The 18,747-nt window shown below is 38.3% G+C and overlaps 1 protein-coding gene across 9 annotated transcripts in view; it reads left to right on the top strand.

Moving 5' to 3' along the window:
* Positions 1-9,997: 9,997 nt before the first annotated feature.
* Positions 9,998-18,747, top strand: part of VEPH1 (ventricular zone expressed PH domain containing 1) — a 759,919-nt gene continuing 751,169 nt past the window's right edge. For all 9 annotated transcript variants that reach the window (XR_007155827.1, XM_047876091.1, XM_047876078.1 and 6 more), the window contains exon 1: positions 9,998-10,031. The gene's annotated coding sequence lies outside the window, so the exon portion shown is untranslated. The remainder of the gene's footprint in view (positions 10,032-18,747) is intronic.

Raw genomic sequence — 18,747 nt, 5'->3', positions numbered from 1 at the left:
CGGAATCCCAGGGAAGACATATACTTCCCACAAGTCACTGGAAATGGGTTTGGGTTTTCCTTATTGTGACCTTAAGGGATTGGGTGACTGGCTGAATTTTTATGGGGATAAAGTTGACTTTACATACTTACGTTAGCAGGGATAAGAGGTGACTGTGTCTGTTTCTTTTAGTTATGTGCCCTGAAAGCCCCTACCCTCTATGCCTAAGCTGCCTTGATGGCTCCTTGATGCCGCTGCCTCGGTAGGAGTCTCAGAGGAGTTAATTTGCCTGCCAGGCTGGTTTGGCTTCTCTCAGCCTTTTCACAGATACTGAGATGTCATATTGTGGGTGCCTGTGTCTTTCTGACTTACCTCCAGGACTGAAAACCCCCCTCCCCCTACTTGTCAATAAAAATGACAGCTAGAGATGATCTTTCTAAGGCAGAGTAACATTTTAAATTTTTAAGTGCTTAATGTATACTCCCAGAAATGCTGGGAAGAGAATCTGAGGCACTAGATTTTTTTAGATGAATGCTTTTAGGAATCTGTTTGGAGTCACCTCTTGGTCGTTGTCTCATTTCTGTCTAATTTTGTGGTTATGATGCTATTTTAAATTAAATGTCACAAAGCACAAACCAAATAAATATGTCATCTGACTTTTAGCTTTTAATTCTTCTTAGTATTGTATTTAAATAATGTTCCTGCCTTTTAGTAGGCTGTTTTGCTCCTTAAATAAAAGGGTGATGTGGGTGGGGAGTTAATTGTAAAGAAAATAGAATTATGTGGGTATGTGGCTGGTGAGAAGGTTAAGGGCAGATTTCTTGAGCTTGAATCCTAGCTCTTCTAATTCCCAGCCCAGTAACATTGAAGATGTGAAAATCACCTGTAAAATGGGGTTAATAATAATACCTACCTCAAAGGCCCGTTAAGATAATTTGTGTGAGGCCCCAGAACATTATTTAGCATCTAGCGAGTGCTCAATTAGTTATTATTATTATTATTATAACATTATTATTATTTATAAGAAAAATGAGTCTACTGGAAAAATCAATCTTACCATTTTATTGCTTTCACCAGTTTTTTATTCCAAACAATGGCTGGGGAGGGACAGAGAGAAAGGGAGATAGAGGATCTGAAGTGGGGTCTGTGCTGACAGCAGGGAGCCCGATGTGGGGCTTGAACCCACAAACCGTGAGATCATGACCATGAGCCTAAATAAATCAAGAGTCTGACGCTTAACCGACTGAGCTGCCCAGGCACCCCATCCACATTTTAATCCCCAGAACCCCAGAATATGTAATGTTACATTGCAAGGAAGAATTAAGGTTGCTAATCTGCAGATTTGGGATGAGGAGATTATTCTGGGTTTTCTAGGTTGCCCAAGGGTTCTTATAGGTGAAAGACAGGAACAGGAATCAGTATTAGAGTGATTCAATGTGAGAAAGACTCATCCATCCACCACTTGCCCTGAAGATGGAAGGGGGCCAGAAGTCAAAACTGCAGAACCTAGAAAATGTAAGGAAACATTTAGAACCTAGAAAATGTAAGGAAACAGATTCCCCTCTATCTAGAGCCTCCAGAAGGAATGTTGCCCTACCACCACCTTGATTTTAGCCCAGTGAGACCCATATCAGACTTCTGACCTCCAGAACACTATGATAATAAGCTTGTGTTGCTTTAAACGCCATGCTTCTGGTAATTTGTTATGGCAGCCATAGGAAACTAATACAGTACTGTACTTTGTCATGTTTTATGCCATGGGTTAAGGTTAAAATTTTAGTTTTGGTTTATGTGTTTAATATTTTAGGATACGTAGAGGCAGGATAAAGATCACTTTCAGAAAGGAAAGCAGTACACCAAAAAATTACCACCAAAGGTATAGATGGTAGTAAAGAAGTGTTCACTGCTATTTAAGAGGAAATGTTATCTCCCATTCTGTTTCACTCGCAGAGATTACTCACAGTTTGAAGCACATGTTGGAGCTTGGAATGAGAACGGAGATAAATAAGGATCTTGTGCTATGGACAGAGCAAATCACTGAAGAGAATCTTACCTTGGGCAGAATGGCTGTGTTTGTGGAAATTTTGAAAAGATTAAACTGATGAGGCTCCTATTTATAGAATTATTCTGATTGTTTTTGTTTTCCCCAGGCTACTAGAGGTAAATACATGTGCTATTCATTGATGAATCGGTTTTTTTTTTTTTTCTTCTGGGGATATGTAAGTGATAGAGTATCTGCAACTTTTAGGTGTATTAAAGCTACAAAAATGAAAAAAAGGACTTTAAAAGCAATAGTGTGTAGGCTGGCATGAGGTGAGGGTGATTATTTTGTAGTATAATTTTGTGGAAGGGGGCATACAATTTATGGGACATGAAACAGTAAAGTTTAAAGGAAAAAAGGAACATTTACTGGAAATGGATCACAGGGAGGGATTCAAAAAAGAGAATCTCAGTAGAATTAGTACAGCCAAAGAAGGCATGGAAAATAAAGAGGCCAAGTGAGCTAATGCTAACTAAAGGAGTTAAAAAGAATAATAAGCAGAGTCATTTACAACTTTATCAGGGAAGAAGAAATACAGGAGAGAGACAATGACCCATCAATAAATGAGGAGGGAAAAGAAATCAATGTTAGTTGTAAAATGTCTGAGCTATTGAACTGCTGTTTTCAAGTCCATATTTATAAAGAAATAGAAGACTGGATAATTAGGAAGTAATTAAGGCCCCGCTGACTGTGAGGCACTATTGATAGTAAATAAGTAAATAATTACCAATTGCATTGATAAATGTGTGCCTGTATAGAAGAAATGCATTTTATAATAAATTTACCTGATCCAATGGTAATTATTACACCGCTTGTGAAACTAGCAATAGACTTGGGGAGTAGGGGGGACCTACCTCCAAACACACAAAATTAATTAGATGCAATGATTTGACCAGAGTAGAAAGACAAAGAGATGAACTCTTCAAGCTGAAATCTAGAGGATATGATATCAGTTTATTTAAAAGAACACTACCCAACACACACATAACACTGTAGTAAAACAATTTAAAGCCTGGAGCACCAGGTGTGGGACTAGGAACTGTACAAAGTACAGTTCTTAGTTGCTCATTGCCTAGATAATTGGGACCCCTCAGGTGACTGATTACATAATTTTTACAAATGCTAGATAATTATAGGTTTAATAATCTCCAGAACTGTAATGTTATAAAAAATTCCAAACTCTCTGGTTTGTGCTACATAATGTGGACCTAGGTATGAGCTCAGTAGAATATGGATTGTATGAACAAATCTCAAACACTTAAAACATTTTTTTTATTTAATTAAATTTTTTTTAAAATTTATATCCAAGTTAGTTAGCATATAGTGCAATAATGATTTCAGGAGTAGATTCCTTAATGCCCCTTACTGTTTAGCCCATCCCCCCTCCTACAAACTCTTCAGTAACCCTCTGTTTGTTCTCCATAATTAAGAGTCTCTCATGTTTTGTCCCCCTCCCTGGTTTTATATTATTCTTGCTTCCATTCCCTTATGTTCATCTTTTTTGTTTCTTAAAGTCCTCATATGAGTGAAGTCATATGATATTTGCCTTCTCTGACTAATTTCGCTTAGCATAATACCCTCTAGTTCCATCCACGTAGTTGCAAATGGCAAGATTTCATTCTTTTTGACTGCTGAGTAATACTCCATTGTATATATATACCACATCTTCTTTATCCATTCACCCATCGATGGACAGTTGGGCTTTTTCCATACTTTGGCTATTGTTGATAGTGCTGCTATAAACATTGGGGTGCATGTGTCCCTTCAAAACAGCATACCAGTATCCCTTGGATAAATACCTAGTAGTGCCATTGCTGGATCGTAGGGTAGTCCTATTTTTACTTTTTTGAGGAATCTCCATACCGTTTTCCAGAGTGGCTGCACCAGTTTGTAGTCCCACCAGCAGTGCGCAAGAGATCCTCTTTCTCTGGATCCTTGCCAACATCTGTCGTTGCCTGAGTTAATTTTAGCCATTCTGACAGGTGTGAGGTGGTATCTCATGGTGGTTTTGATTTGTATTTCCCTGATGATAAGTGATGTGGAGCATTTTTTCATGTGTCGGTTGGCCATCTGGATGTCTTCTTTGGAGAAGTGTCTATCCATGTCTTTTGCCCATTTCTTCACTGGATTCTTTGTTTTTTGAGTGTTGAGTTTGATATGTTCTTTATAGATTTTGGATACTAACCCTTTATCTGATATGTTGTTTGCAAATATCTTCTCCCCTTCTGTCAGTTGGTTTTTAGTTTTGCTGATTGTTTCCTTTGCTGTGCAGAAGGTTTTTATTTTGATGAAGTCCCAGTAGTTCATTTTTGCTTTTGTTTCCCTTGCCTCCAGAGATGTGTTGAGTAAGAAGTTGCTGCAACCAAGGTCAGCAGAGGTTTTGTCTGCTTTCTCCTTGAGGATTTTGATGGCTTCCTGTCTTACATTTAAGTCTTTCATCTATTTTGAGTTTATTTTTGTGTATGGTGTAAGAAAGTGGTCCAGGTCCATTTTTCTGCATGTTGCTGTCCAGTTTTCCCAGCACCACTTGCTGAAGAGACTGTCTTTATTCCATTGGATATTCTTTCCTGCTTTGTAAAAGATTTGTTGGCCACATGTTTCTGGGTCTATTTCTGGGTTTTCCATTTTGTTCCATTGGTCTGAGTGTCTGTTCTTGGTGCTAGTACCATACTGTCTTGATGATTATGCTTTGTAATACAGCTTAAGTCCAGGATTGTGATGCTTCCTGTTTTAGTTTTCTTCCTCAAGATTTCTTTGGCTATTTGGGATCTTTTCTGGATCCATACAAATTTTAGGATTGTTTGTTCTAACTTTGTGAAGAATGCTGGTGTTATTTTGATAGGGTTTGCATTGAATATGTAGATTGCTTTGGGTAGTATTGACATTTTAACAATATTTGTTCTTCCTATACAGGAACATGGAATATTTTTCCATTTTTTGTGTTTTCTTCAATTTCTTTCATAAAGTTTCTATAGTTTTCAGTATATAGATTTTTCACCTCTTTGGTTATGTGTATTCCTGGGTATTTTATGGGTTTTGGTGCAATTGTAAATGGGATCAATTCCTTGATTTCTCTTTCTGTTGCTTCATTGTTGGTGTATAGGGATGCAAACGATTTCTGTGCATTGATTTTATGTCCTGTCACTTTGTAGAATTCATGGATCAGTTCTAGCAGTTTTTTTGTGGAATCTTTTGGGTTTTCCACATAGAGTATCATGCCATCTGTGAAGAGTGACAGTATGACCTCTTCTTGGCCAATTTGAATGCCTTTTATTTCTTTGTGTTGTCTGATTGCTGAGGCTAAGACTTCTAATACTATATTGAATAACTGGCAAGAATGGACACCCCTGTCTTGTTCCTGACCTTAGGGGGAAAGCTGTCAGTTTTTCCCCATTGAGGGTGATATTAGCGTTGGGTCTTTCATATGTGGCTTTTATAATCTCGAGGTATGATCCTTCTATACCTACTTTCCTGAGGGTTTTCATCAAGAAAGGATGTTGTATTTTGTCAAATGCTTTCTCTTCATCTATTGAGAGGATCATGTGGTTCTTGCCCTTTGTTTTATTGATGTGTTTATGCAAAACATTGATTGTTTTGCAGATATTGAACCAGCTCTTCATCCCAGGTATAAATCCCACTTGGTCGTGGTGAATACTTTTTTAATATATTGTTCGATCTGGTTGGTTAGTATCTTGAGGATTTTTGCATTCATGTTCATCATGAATCTATAGTTCTCCTTTTTCGTGGGGTCTCTGGTTTTGAAATCAAGGTAATGTTGGCTTCATCGACAGAGTTTGGAAATTTTCCTTCCATTTCAATTTTTTGGAACACCTTCAAGAGAATAGGTGTTAACTCTTCCTTAAATGTTTGGTAGAATTCCCCTGGAAAGCCATCTGGCCCTGGACTCTTGTTTTTTGGGAGATTTTTGATTAATAATTTGATTTCTTTACTGGTTATGGGTCTGTTCAAATTTTTTACTTCTTCCTGTTTCAGCTTTGGTAGTTTATATGTTTCTAGGAATTTGTCCATTTCTTCCAGATTGCCCATTTTATTGGCGTATAATTGCTCACGCCATTCTCTTTTATTGTTTGTATTTTTGCTGTGTTGGTTGTGATCTCTCCTCTTTCATTCTTGATTTTATTTATTTGGGTCCTTTAATTTTTCTTTTTGATCAAACTGGCTAGGGGTTTATCAATTTTGTTAGTTCTTTCAAAGAACCAGCTTCTACTTTCATTGATCTGTTCTACTGTTTTTGGTTTCAATAGCAATGGTTTCTGCTCTAATCTTTATTATTTCCCGTCTTCTGCTCGTTTTGGGTTTTATTTGCTGTTCTTTCTCCAGCTCCTTAAAGTGTAAGGTTAGGTTGTATATCTGAGATCTTTCTTTCTTCTTTAGGAAGGCCTGGATTGCTATATACTTTCCTCTTATGACCACCTTTACTGTGTCCCAGAGGTTTTGGGATGTGGTATTATCATTTTAATTGGCTTCCATGTACTTTTTAATTTCTTCTTTTACTTCTTGGTTAGCCCATTCATTCTTTACTAGGATGGTCTTTAGTCTCCAAGTATTTGTTATCTTTCCAAATTTTTTCTTGTGGTTGATTTTGAGTTTCATAGTGTTGTGATCTCAAAATATGCATGGTATGATCTCGATCTTTTTGTACTTGTTGAGGGCTGATTTGTGTCCCAGTATGTGATCTATGCTGGAGGACGTTCCATGTGCACTGGAGAAGAGTGTATATTCTGCTGCTTTAGGGTGAATATTCTGAATATATGTTAAGTCCATCTGGTCCAGTGAGTCATTCAAAGCCATTGTTTCCTTGTTGATTTTTTGATTAGATGATCTGTCCATTGCTGTGAGGGGGGTGTTGAAGTCTCCTACTATTATGATATTACTTCGATGAGTTTATGTTTGTGATTAATTGATTAATATATTTGGGTGCTGCTACATTTGGTGCATAAATGTTTACAATTGTTAGGTCTTCTTGGTGGATAAACCCTTTGATTATGATATAATGCCCTTCTGCATCTTGATACAGTCTTTATTTTAAAGTCTAGTTTGTCTGATATAAGTATGGGTACTCTGGCTTTGTTTTGTCGACCATTAGCATGATAGATGGTTCTCCATCCCCTTATTTTCAATCTGAAGGTGTCTTTAGGTCTAAAGTAGATCTCATGTAAACAGCATATAGATGGATCTTGTTTTCTTATCCATTCTGTTACCCTATGTCTTTTGATTGGAGCATTTAGTCCATTGGCATATTAGAATGAGTACTAAAAGATATGAATTTACTGCCATTATGTTTCTGGTAGAGTTGGAGTTTCTAGTGGTGTTCTCTGGTCCTTTCCAGTCTTTGATTTTGGTCTTTTTTTTTTTTTTTCTCCATCTTTTCTTCCCTCAGAGAGTCCCCCCCTTAAAATGTCTTTCAGGGCTGGTTTAGTGTTCACGAACTCTTTTAATTTTTTTTGTCTGGGAAACTTTTAATCTCTCCTTCTATTTTGAATGACAGCGTTGCTGGATAAAGAAATCTTTGCTGCATATTTTTCAGATTTAGCACATTGAAGGTATCTTGCCACTTCTTTCTGGCCTGCCAAGTTTCTGTGGATAGGTCACCTGCAAACCTGATCTGTCTTCCCTTGTAAGTTAAGGACTTTTTTTTCCCTTATTGTTTTCATGATTCTCTCCTTGTCTGAGTATTTTGTGAATTTGAGTATGATATGCCTTGTTGATGGTTGGTTTTTCTTGAATCTAATGGGAATGCTCTGTGCTTCCTGAATTGTGATGTCTGTGTCTTTTCCTAGGTTAGGAAAGTTTTCCACTACGATTTGTTCACAGAACCCTTCTACCCCCTTTTCTCTCTTCATCTTCTGGGATCCCTGTGATTCTAATGTTGTTTCTTTTTTTTTTTTTAATTTTTTTTTTCAACGTTTATTTTTTAATTTTTGGGACAGAGAGAGACAGAGCATGAACGGGGGAGGGGCAGAGAGAGAGGGAGACACAGAATGGGAAACAGGCTCCAGTCTCTGAGCCATCAGCCCAGAGCCTGACGAAGCGCTCGAACTCACGGACCGCGAGATCATGACCTGGCTGAAGTCGGACGCTTAACCGACTGCGCCACCCAGGCGCCCCGAATGTTGTTTCTTTTTAATGAGTCACTGATTTCTCTAATTCTCAAATCGTACTCTTTTGCCTTAGTCTCCCTGATTTTCTCTGCTTCATTATTCTCCATAAGTTTGTCCTCAGTATCGCTGATTCTTTGTTCTGCCTCATCCATCCTTGCCACCGAGGCCTCCATTTAAGATTGCAGCTCAGTTAAAGCATTTTTTATTCCATCCTGACTAGTCTTTACTTCTTTTATCTCTGCAGGGAGGGATTCTAATCTATTTTCATCCCCAGCTAGTATTCTTATTATCATGATTCTAAATTCTGGTTCAGACATCTTGCTTGTATCTGTGTAGATTAAGTCCCTGGCTGTTGTTTCTTCCTGCTCTTTCTTTTGGGGTGAATTCCTTCCTTTCATCATTTGAAAGGAAGAAAAGGAATTGAGTAGGTAAAAAAATAATTAAATTAAAATATTAAAAACAACACACATACACACACAAAATCAAATAAATGATGCTAGATTCTAGGTGTGTTTTGGTCTGGTTATTGGTTATTGAAAGGAGCTTGATAGATTAGAGAAAAAAAGGGAAAAAAAGAAAAAGGAAAACATTTGGAAATTTGAGAAAATGAATACAATGAAATAGAATAAAATGGAATGATTGAAGTAAAATAGAATTTGAAGAATATACAAAACAGTAAAAAATTCGTCTAAAAAAAGAAAAATATTTTTTTTTTTTTTAAAATCTTTTTTTCAACGTTTATTTATTTTTGGGACAGAGAGAGGCAGAGCATGAACGGGGGAGGGGCAGAGAGAGAGGGAGACACAGAACCCGAACCAGGCTCCAGGCTCTGAGCCATCAGCCCAGAGCCCGACGCGGGGCTCGAACTCACGGACCGCGAGATCGTGACCTGGCTGAAGTCGGACGCTTAACCGACTGCGCCACCCAGGCGCCCCAAAAGAAAAATATTTTTAATAAAATTGTAAATAAAAATAAATTTTTTCTCTTTCTGTATTCAAGAAAAAGAAGTGAAATGAAAAAAAAAAAGAAAATTGAATAGATGGACCAGTGAACAGACTGAAATATGATTGAAATTACATCGGTTTCCCCTAGAAGTGTAACTATGAAGCGTTTTATAGTGCGTAAACTAAGCAGGCAGAGAGATTTGTGGTGTTCCTGAGCGAGGTTGGCTCAATTGGGTGGGGCTTAGTGTAATGGCTCCGTTTTCCACTAGATGGCACTGCTTAGCTTGCTGGGGTGGATTGTTGTGGCACTTGTAGGTGTGTATACGTATGTATGGGAGGGGTGAAAATGGTGTTACCCAGCTACCTCTTTAGTATCGGAACTGTGTGCTCTCCCCCACCAGCAATTGCACACCTATCCTTTGTCTCCAGCTTCTGAACACTCCCCTCTTTTATACTGTCTGTGACCCAGCTGTTAGGTTGCCAGGTGGCACCTCCCGCGTGAGTTTAACTCAGATGCGGCTGTGTTTCCCTATTCCTTACTTCTGAGGTACTGTGACTTTGACCCGCTCAGACCTTCTTGGGGAGGGTTTCACTGAGCAATGGCCAGGTGCTGACCATACCCAGGAAGAGTCGTGGGTATTCGTGCTGTTGCCGATGTCCAGACACTATAGCTGGGCGCCAGTCCACCCCAGAAAAAGTTCACAGGATTGTTTACAGCACTGTTTCAGGGATTATGGAAAATCACAACACAAGTCTGGCACCAGGCTTCACCCTTAATGACCTTCTTCCAGCACCAGTGGATGTGGTTGTTCTCTGGGGTCTGCTGGGACCGGGTAGCCACACAGCCTCTACTAGCAGGGGAACTGCCTCTTCCCGTGTGGCCCAAAGACCCCTGAACCTCACTCTGCTCCTGGGGATTTGCCCTTCTTACCAGAGCACTGCCAGGTATTGAGCTGAGGAGTTTCAGACTCTGTGCTCCCCCTGTTTATAGAGTCTTAATGGAATTTAAATCCTCTCCTTTTTCCTTTCTCCCTTTTTAGTTCAGACCCTGTGGCTGTTTCCACTTTTCCACTTTCTCTCCAGCTGCTTTTGGGGGGGTGTGCTTTCCCAAACTCTCCCCCTCCCCCTGTTTCTGTCCTCTCTCCACAAGCAAAAACAGCTCCTTGCCCTCTGCGCTTCTCTCTCCCCCAGTTCACCTCTTCACGCCATGTACCTGCTGAGTTCTGTGGTTCAGGTTGTGCAGATTGTTGTGTTAATCCTCAAATCAGTTTTCTAGGTGTGCAGGATGGTTTTGTGTTGATCTGGCTGTATTTCATGGACGTGAGACACAACATCTTCCACGTTGTTCTGCTATCTTTGGTCCTCCTCCCAAATCTCATACATTTTTTATTAATTAATGAATCAATGTAAGATTGTACTTTTTTTTGGATTTTTTTTTTGGTAATTTAGAGGTGGTGAGGAGTGGTGAAGAACAAAAGATTTGAAGCCAGACGACCTAGCTTAGAATCCTGCCTCAATTTCATGCAATGAGCATATGAACAAGTTCTTTAAGCTTTTCAAGGAATGGTAATCATATTTACTACATATTGTTTTATGAAGATAAAATGAAATAGCTGATATACAACTCTTGGCACAAAATATGTGCTCAACAAATAAAATGCATTATCATAATAATATAGTAGATTTGAGTAAAACATATGATGCAAATGCTTGCTTGAAAGTGAGAGAACCCAGAATCTACTTTAATCTTGAGTAACATAGGATTTGGCATGTTGGTACTTGATAAATGGTAGCTATTAATGTGCATTTATTGTTTAGCCTGTTACCTTGGAAAATTATAGTCTCAGTTGACCTCAATTTCCACATAAATTAGGATTAACCTGTTTTTTTTTTGAGCATTTACCATGTTCTAAGCATTATTAGAGCACATGGTTTCTGAAAGAGTGGTTAAAACCAATATACAGGAAACAGTTGGAGGTAAAAGCAGGGCTAAATGCTCATAAGTGCATCAGCATTTCAGAGAACAGAGGGGATAGGCTATTGTAGCGAGAAGGAGAAAAAATGATATTTTGGGCCTTTAAGGTTACTTAGGAATTGGATGGACACGGAGGTGGTGGAGAGGCTGGGATGCTTTTCGGGTTAGATGGTACAGCCTGAGGCAGGGTATGAAGGTAGGACTGAATGCATCTGGGAATTGCATTTCTGAAACAGGGCATATGATTGTGTATGAGATCTGAGAATTCTGCCAGAAGATTTGAAATTAGAGGACATTCTGTTCAGGTGAGGAGAGGTGAGTAGATGTTGACTGAAAAGGAATATTAAGGTTGGAGAAATAATTGGAGAACAGACCACAAGGATGCTGTCATTTGTAATACCTGTCTTCCTAAGTGGGGTATGGCTATAGATGAAATGATATATTTTTAAAAACACTTTTTAATGTTTACTTAGTTTTGAGAGAGAGAGAGAGAGAGAGACAGAGCATGAGCAAGGGAGGGGCAGAGAGAGAGGGAGACAAAGAATCTAAAGCAGGCTCCAGGCTCTGAGCTGTCTGCACAGAGCTGGAGGCGGGGCTTAAACCCATGAACTGGGAGATCATGACCTTAGCTGAAGTTGGATGCTTAACTGACTGAGCCGCCCACGTGCCCCAAAATGAGACATTTGAATCCCTAAAACTCTTTCCTTCTTGTGAAACTCTACAACTGTCCTCAGAAATTTCACTTTTCTTGTCTGTTGCCACAAGTAGGCTAGGAGTCCCTTAAGGTGGGAACCAAATTCTGTTCATTTCCATATGTGACCACTTGACACAGCGCCTGGCACATAATCATGAATGCAAAATACTTGTGAGATGAATGAAAGCTGCTGTAGGTTATAAACATAAAATGATATTTAATATTTGCTCATAATTACTTTAGTTACACATTTTGTCTACATCTAATATGTCTTACAGTATGGCTTGCACGTTGAGACAGAATACCTGCTAAAAAACAGAGATCATATTTCAGAAGGAGAATGTTCCCTTTGTTTTAGGCACCAAGGCCAAGCAGATTATGATGTTAGGCAAGAAATTTGGATTTGGTTTCTGGCAGTTGTAACATAAAGAGAATCACACTGTGCTTTCATTTTCTGATAAGCAGCCCACGACATTCAACTGCAGAGAAAGAGTTTTCCCTGGAAACAAACTTGAGGAAGTGATCACATGGGAGCTTGTAATATTTCAATTAAATGTTCCCATATAGGGAGGGATATTCAATTGGATATGAGTGAGCATAAAATAGACTCTAGAGAGAATTGGCACTGAGACCAACCCCATTTCTTCCGGCTCTCCAGATGGTTCAGGGATGAAATTTACCCAGTGTTTTTTGGTTGTTGTTTTTTTTTTTTTTGTTTTTCTTTTTTTTTGTTTTTGGAAGTGCTGTCCATCTGGAAAAAATAACCACAAATTCAATTGTTTAGAAAGTAAAGATATTTAGGTATAGTTAGAGAATGGAGTTCATATTAAATGATTTTGCTTTGAAACTTGGTAAATAACTTGGAAAATAGCATAAAACACTTTGCTGGGCCATGGCTCATAAATCTATAACATTGCTTTTATTAATTTGGAATCTTCATGAGCTGAGATGAAGAAGAGAGTCCTTGAATTGATTTCCACATTATGCTGATTTTGTGATCATCTGTGTACTGAAAAGACCACCCAATTCATCTCTGTTGTAACTAACACCAGATTTTGTCCTGGATTTGAAATCTCTAGCTGTGACACGCAACATATTTAAAAAATCTGTTTGATTGATAGTTTAATCATTGTTCACTATTACATCAGCAGCCAGGCCTAGTACTCCAATTTTGAAAGATTGTTTTGCCTCTGTCCCTGTGTCACACAAAGTACTTGTGGCTTGCCAATAGTAGATCTGATTGCAACTTTATAGATTTCAGACATAGTTGAAAGTTTAAATTTTACGTTATGTTCTTGTGGTTATCTTTTAGACGGCATGTGATTTCTAGTCCTCCTGTTATAAAATAAAGTCAACTTTCTAATCATTTTCATTGTGTGCTCTTGTCTCTTCCTTTCTTTCTTCCATAGTTATATGAGTGTCAACAATTTTATACTTTTGAAAAGCCCGTGGGAAAGCCAGTCACCACTTGCTTTTTTTTGAACTGAAGCAGGCAAACATGTAATCACGTTTTCATCTGGGTGTAGTTGCAACTCTTTCCTTTTGGTTAGTGTCCTCTTTCTAAATTTTCTATGTGATTTAACAATCATGCAAATGACCATGGCTTTAAAAGCTGAAATAATTCAACCAGGCCTAAAAAAATATCATTGTTGCCAAGTACAACATTTAATTGAACTTGACGTTGGATTTATCCATTGATGGTATACTCTGGTGCTCAGGCAAAATTGTTAAGTAGGTAAAGTCTGTGTAGAGATCCTGCATCCTAGGCATTTTCTCTGATGTCCTCATTCCCTTTATGACATTTTTGGGTTTCTTCAAAACTCCCTTCATCACACCTATGGCACCTCACCTGATTTGTCTTTTTTGGCTATAATCCATGTTTTGGCTTTAAATAAGAACCTTAGTTAAAGTATCATTGATATACAACAAACTCCTCTTATTTATAGAGTATGATTTGATAATCTTTGACATATGTGTACCTCGGTGGTCACTACAATCAAGACAATGAACGTATCTACCACCAACCAACGTTTCCTCAAGCTTCTTTATGAGCCCTCTTCCCACCTATCCTTGAGCCCCACTTCATCCCTAGACAACATAGATTTATTTTTATTTTCTAATATTTTATATAAATTGAATCATAAAGTGTGTGTCCTTTTTGGTGCATGGTTTAGTTTGGCTTTTTTCACTCAGCATTATTATTTTCAGATTCATCCATGTTGCTTTGCATATTAGTAGTTCATTCTTTTTATTGCTGGTAGTATTCCTCTGGACAGACATACCACAATTTATTTATTTACCTGCTAATGAGTATTTGGGTTGTTTCCAATTATTGGTTAATACAAATGAAGCTGCTATGAACATTACGCACGAGGGTTTGTTTGGACATGTTTTCATATTTCTTGAGCATTTACCTAGTATGTACAAATAGCTGGGGCACATGCTAGATATATGTTTAACTTTTTAAGAAACTGCCAAACTCTTTTCCAAAGTAATTGTACCACTTTACATTCCAGTTGCTCCAAATCTTTGTCAACTCTTGGTATTGTCAGTTTTAATTTTATATATTCTAATAGACATTTAGTGCTATCTATTTGTGGTTTTAATGCTTATTTCTCTAACAATGTTAACGGTCTTTAATGTGCTACTTGCCATTTATGAATCTTTGTTGAAGTGCCTATTCAAATCTTTTTCCTATTAAAAAATTGAGTTGTTTTCGGACGCCTGAGTGGCTCAGTCAGTTAAGTGTCTGATTTCAGCTCAGGTCATGATCTCATGGTTTGTGAGTTCCAGCACCACGTTGGGCTCTGTGCTGACAGCTCAGAGCTGGGAGCCTGCTTCAGATTTGTGTGTGTGTCTTTCTGTCTGACCCTATCCCGCTTGTCCTCTGTCTCTGTCTCTCTCTCAAAAATAAATAAACATACACAAAATTAAAAAAAAATGAGTTGCTTTCTTATTATTGAAATTTGAGAATTCTTTATATTTTCCTGATGTAAATTCTTTGTCAGATTTATGACTTGCAAATGCTTTCTTCTGGCTTCTGGCTTGTCTTTTCATTCTCAGTGTCTTTCTCAGAGCAAAAATTCTTAATTTTAATAAAGTTTAACTTGCTAATTTATCCTTTTGTGGATCACATATTTACTATTGTACTTGGGGCGCCTGGGTGGCTTGGTTGGTTATGCGTCCGACTTCAGCCCAGGTCACGATCTCACGGTCCGTGAGTTCAAGCCCCGCGTCGGGCTCTGTGCTGACGGCTCAGAACCTGGAGCCTGTTTCAGATTCTGCGTCTCCCTCTCTCTCTGCCCCTCCCCTGTTCATGCTCTGTCTCTCTCTGTCTCAAAAAATAAATAAACGTTAAAAAAATTTTTTTTACTATCGTACCTAAGAAATCTGTATAATCCAAGGTCACAAAGATTCTCTCCTATAGATTTTTCTAGAACTTTTATAGTTTCAGATTTTACATTTAGGTTTATAAGCCACTTTGAGTTAGTTTTTGTATATGGTGTGAGGTATGAATCCAAGTATCTTTTTTTGCATATGAGAATCCAATTGTTTATTACCCTTTGTTGAAAAGAATATCTATCCTCTACTGCATTTCTTTTATATCTTTGTCAAAAAGTAATTGGTTATACAAAAAACAGAATCAGACCTATAAATACAGAAAACAAACTGATGGTTGCAAGAAGTGGGGAGATGGCGAAAATAGGTGAAGGGGTATGGGAGATACAGAGTTTCAATTACAGAATGAAGTCATGGGAATAAAAGGCACAGTACAGGGAATATAGCCAGTGATATTGTAATAGCATTGTATGGTGACAAATGGTAGTGGCACTTATGATGAGCATAGCATTATGTAATTATGTAATTCAGCATCAGAGATGCTGAAACTAATGTAATATTGTGTGTTAACCATACTCAAATAACAAAATTAACAAAATTAATTGGTTATATATGTAGCTCTAATTCTGGACTCTGGAAGTCAGGTTGTGTAAATTCTTCAACTTTGTGCTTCCTTTTCACAGTTGTTTTTTTTTTTGCTTATTCTAGGCTCTTTCCACTTTTATATAAATTTTAGAATAAGCTTGGCAATTTCTACACAAAAGCCTGTCACGATTTTGAGTGGGATTACATTGAATCTATAGATCAATTTGACGTAAAAATGACAGCTTAAGGATATTGAGTCTGCTAATACATAAACATGGAATATCTGTCCATATATTTAAGCCTTCTTTAATTTCTCTAGCCAGTGTTTTGTGATTTTCAGTGTATACGTCTCAAACATCTTTTTTCAGATTTATTCTCAAGCATTTCATAGTTTTGTGCTATTGTACATGATGCTGTCTTAAAAAATTTTACTTTCCAATTGCTTGTTGTAATAGAAATATAACAGATTAAAAAAAAATTAAAAAAAATTTTTTTTCCAACGTTTATTTTTTTGTGACAGAGAGAGACAGAGCATGAACGGGGGAGGGGCAGAGAGAGAGGGAGACACAGAATCGGAAACAGGCTCCAGGCTCTGAGCCATCAGCCCAGAGCCTGACGCAGGGCTCGAACTCATGGACCGCGAGATCGTGACCTGGCTGAAGTCGGACGCTTAACCGACTGTGCCACCCAGGCGCCCCTAAAAAATTTTTTTTAATATTTATTTTTGAGAGAGAGAGAGAGAGAGAGAGAGAGAGAGAGAGAGAGAGAGAATGCACCAGTGGGGGAGCAACAGAGAGAGAGGGAGACACAGAATCTGAAGCAGGCTCCAGGCTCTGAGCTGTCAGCACAGAGCCTGAGGCGGGGCTCAAACTCACAAACTGCAAGATCATGACCTGAGCCAAAGTCAGATGCTTAACTGACTGAGCCACCCAGGCAACCCTTTCCAGACTTGATTTATCGCCCAGATTGTAGTCTGTCTTGGTAAATATTTTGTTGCACTTGAAGATAATCCTGTTGGTATTGGATGCAGTGGTCTGTAATTTTCAATTATGTCAAATTGGTTGATAGACTGTTTCAAGTCTTCTATATCCATACTGATTTTCTACTTCTATCAGTTATTGACAGAGAATGTTGAGATTTCTGCCTACAATTGTTGATTTGTTTAGTTCTTTCAGTTTTATCAGTTTTGCTTCATACATTTTGAAGCTTGTCATTAGGTACAAAAGCATTTAGGCTTGTTATATCCTGTTTTTGAATTGATACTTTTATCAGTATGAAATGACCCTTTATTTTTCAAAGTAAGTGAAGCCTTTAATGATGTTAGAAAGGCAGTTGGGTTGGGATAAAGGGATAGCTGTCTCCTGCACTTCCCTTCCTGGGATGACCAGCTGCAGAGAAAGGTCTCTTCCCGATGCCCACCATAGTATGTCCATGCCACCCCACAGCACCTCAGGTGTAGAAGATGAGCTTGGGCATCTGCCCATCCTGGACCTAGGTCCCATTGGTGCTGTCTGAGGAGCACTGGAACTGGAAGGTCACCTTTCCACACTGTATTTTGTCATGTCTTCCTGCCCAAAGTACATGAGCTTACTGGCATGCAGAACAGCACTAGCTTTGTAGAAGGTGTCCTGCTCTACCTGCCCAAGGTGTTCAAACCAGACCAAGAAGAAGTTGCTGGAGCCATCTGAGACAAATTTGGGGAAATAACCCTTTTTACAATTGGTAATATTCTTTACTCTAAACAGAAAGAATATTTACTATGTCTGTTTTTTTTTTTAATTTTGAGAGAGACAGAGAGATAGAGACAGAATGTGAGAGGGGGAAGGGCAGAGAGAGAGACACACAGAATCCAAAGCAGGCTCAAGGCTCTGAGCTGTCAGCACAGAGCCCAGTGTGGGGCTCTGACCCACAAACCGTGAGATCATGACCTGAGCCAAAGTTGGACACTTAACCAACTGAACCACCCAGACACTCCACTATGTCTGTTATTAATATAGCCACTCCAACTTTTTAAAATCCAAAATTAGCATAGCATATTTTCCCTCATCCTTTAACTTTTAACCTAATTGTGCCTTTATATTTAACACTTGCACTTTTTTTTATCCAGTCTAACAGTTGCTGCTTTTTAATGGGGATATTTAGGCCATTTATGTTTAATGTGATTATTACTACAATTAGGTTTAAATTTACCACCTTGTTTTTGTTTTCTATTTTTTCATCTGTTCTTTATTTTCCTTTATTGTCTTTATTTGCCTCCATTTCGTTGAATATTTTTAATGAATCTCTTTTAACTTTCTTGTGGGCTTATTAACTTAGTAACTCTGAATTATTTTGGTGATTGCTTTAGGGTTTATAGTGATAAGCTAGAGACACCACACTTCCCATATTGGATGCCAGATTTTATTTAAAGCATAAGAGCCTCACAACAGCATAGTTACATTTCTTCCATCCTGAACTTTGTGCTGTTTATATCTTACATTTTATTTCTACATATGTAATAACCTGACAGTACATTGCTACCATTTTTGCTTTCAATAGTCAATTATCTTAAATATCTTAAATAGGTTTAAAAATGAGAAAAAAGATCTTTTATATTAACTCTTGTAAAACTGGTGCTCTTCTTTTCTTTGTGCAGATCCATACTTCCATCTGTTATCATTATCCTTCTGCCTGAAGGACTACTGGTGATTAAACATGTCAGCTTTTGTATGTCTGAAAAAGTTTTCTATTTTATTTTATGTATTTATTTTTTAAATTTTTTTTTTTCTCAACGTTTATTTATTTTTGGGACAGAGAGAGACAGAGCATGAACGGGGGAGGGGTAGAGAGAGAGGGAGACACAGAATCAGAAACAGGCTCTAGGCTCTGAGCCATCAGCCCAGAGCCCTACGCGGGGCTCGAACTCACGGACCGCGAGATCGTGACCTGGCTGAAGTCGGACGCTTAACCGACTGCGCCACCCAGGCGCCTATTTTTTAAGTAGGTTCCATGCCCAGAACTCACAACTCTCAGATCAAGACCTAAGCTGAGATCAGGAGTCAGACATTTAAACAACTGAGCCACCCAGG

Source organism: Prionailurus viverrinus, chromosome C2 (genome assembly GCF_022837055.1).
Source record: "Prionailurus viverrinus isolate Anna chromosome C2, UM_Priviv_1.0, whole genome shotgun sequence".
Lineage (NCBI taxonomy): Eukaryota > Metazoa > Chordata > Mammalia > Carnivora > Felidae > Prionailurus > Prionailurus viverrinus.
This window is presented reverse-complemented; position numbering and strand designations above follow the sequence as displayed.